The following is a 2,435-nucleotide window of genomic DNA, read 5'->3' on the forward strand; positions in this document are numbered from 1 at the left end:
CGCCTGTTGTTTAATTTCGTCCCAGCACAGCCAGTCCATGGTCTCTGGGTCGGCTGAGCGGAATTTGTGACAGAGCTTCACGAAGCCGCTCATGCTCCGGAATTTCTGATTTTGCAGTCCAAATTCAAGCCGTACTTGCGAGGCTGAGGCGGATTTTGGCAGGTTGAAGACAGCCTTGTAGATCCTTGTCTGTAGGTCATTTAATACATCAGTCTCCTTGCCACACCAAGTAACTTGGCCATAAGACAGGGTGGGCAGGATTTGGGCAGCCATGACTTTCAAAAGATGTTTGTAATTAGGGCAGTCCAGTTTGGATTTTAATAGTCGGTAAGCAAAAATTAACGATTGGCTTTAGCTTTTATTACTGCTTGGTGCTCCTTGTATTTTAGGCCTTGTGCTATTATAATTCATAGGTATTTGTATGATCCTTGTTCTTCCACCGTTACCCCGTTCGCCATCCATTTGTACTTGATCTTTTTTGCTTCTACTAGACGGACAACTTTTGTTTTTGCTTTATTTAATTCTAACATTTCCCGTTTCAAATATGATGTTAGTTTATTTATTGCTCTTTGTAGACCAATAGGTGTTTTGCTTAGCACTACTATGTCGTCCGCGTATTGTAAGAAATATATTGGATTATTGGCCAATAGCAGTGGGTGACATTCAGCAGTTTCCAAAACTTTACTGATTACTGATAGGAAAAGGTTAAAAAAGGCTAGGAGCTAACACGCAGCCTTGTTTGAGGCCTTGATGCGTTGTAATGCTCGAGGTTGTACTGCCTCCGTTACCTAGTTTCACTCTTGCCCAGGTGTTGTTGTATAGGGCTATTATGGCCTTTAAAAGTTGGTTCGGCAGGCCCCAACTGTTTAACTTTGCCCACAGGCGCTCTCTGCTCACCCGGTCAAACGCTGACTTTATATCAATAAAACAGGCATACAGTCGCGATCCCTTGCTTACAGCTTTTTCCATTAGGAGTGACAGGCAGGCTAAGTTTGTTATGGTTCCCATCCTTTGCCTGAACCCTGTTTGAAACTTGGCAATTATGTTTGTATCTCCTATCCAGTCTTGTAGCTGTGATAGAATACAAGAGGTGTAGAGCTTGGCCTCCACATCTATTAAGGATATCAACCTATAATTTGCGAGGTAGCGATGGTCTCCCTGTTTAAATATCGGGTGAATAATGTTTCCTTACCAGGAGGCGGGGACGTCTGCATGTTTATATATGCGATTGAATAGGGGCGTTAAGATCTCTGACCAGAAGTCCGGGTCGTGCTTGAAGACCGCGTTGGGTAGCCCGTTCAGGCCTGCTGCTCCTTCTGTCTTTATTCTTGATATTATGCCTCTCAATTGTTTTTTGGTGGTTAGATGGGCCATTTCGGTGGGCCCATTGACTACTTCCCAGTTCTCGTTTACTTTGTGATCCAAGCTCTTATTTCCGATTTTTGTCCCCTCTTCAGACTCTGTCATCCATGACCCAGTATTGGGGCCAGGGTCTGTATTACAATACAAAGATTGCACGTGTAGGGCCCAAGTTTCCGCTCCGACCCCTGCTTCTTGTTGGAGGATTGCCCCTTTATTTAGATTGTTGATGATACCCCAGAAGTCCCTTCTGTTTGGCAATTTTCCCGCACTTAGTAGTTTGTTCCAGATCGTTTCCTTGTATGTGATCTTCGCAATCCTCAATGACTTCCTATAAATGGTCCTTGCTTCCTTCAGTTTACATTTGTCTGGAGAGATCCCCATTCTTTTTGCCGGTGCAAGTGCTCGGACCTCTTTTGCTACCTTTCTTTTTTTCGCTCTTAAGTCCATGTTAAACCATGGCTCCTTCCTAATGTTTAAGCATCTTGGATTCCCTGGCATAGCTGGAAACTTGTGCAGTAGGTCCAGGATCAACTGCTCCCAGTTGGTTACGCATTCTTCCTCCGGTTGGGGACCTAAATTGAACTTATAAACTTTTGCTGCGTCCTGAATCTTTTCCAACCCCCCTCCGCCCCATTTTAATTTTTTTAGGTTGAACTTTACGACGTGCTGTAAAAAAGAGGTCTATCTTTGTGCCCAGGTGAGCGCGATATTCTCGTTATTTGGGGGAAATGATGGCTTTCTATGCGTTGGTCAATTTGAAATAATTCAATACTGGGGATTAGCTCATTGCTTATGATTGTGTAGTCAATTATTGATTGGGCTTTGCCACTCAACTTTGTGACGCCTGTCGGCCTGTCCCCCTTTGTATTACCATTTAAAACTGACAATCCCAGGTCTCCAAAAGTAGTTTTTAACTTTTGTCCGCAGCGGGTCGCTGTCGTCTTCTCTTGCACCTGTTTTTTTCCTATGAGTTCATGGTTAAAGTCCCCTGAGATAAACAGTGGGCATTGCACGTAAGATCTTTGCATCACTTTTATCAAAGATATTAAGTTTGCATGTTTTTCTTTCTGGGT

At 43.7% G+C, this 2,435-nt stretch overlaps 1 protein-coding gene across 4 annotated transcripts in view; it reads right to left on the reverse strand.

Moving 5' to 3' along the window:
- The window catches only part of LOC147706778 (uncharacterized), a 475,050-nt gene that overhangs the window by 302,834 nt on the left and 169,781 nt on the right, over window positions 1–2,435 (reverse strand). The gene's annotated exons all lie outside the window — the stretch shown is intronic.

Source organism: Lissotriton vulgaris, chromosome 6, assembly GCF_964263255.1.
Source record: "Lissotriton vulgaris chromosome 6, aLisVul1.2, whole genome shotgun sequence".
Classification (NCBI taxonomy): domain Eukaryota; kingdom Metazoa; phylum Chordata; class Amphibia; order Caudata; family Salamandridae; genus Lissotriton; species Lissotriton vulgaris.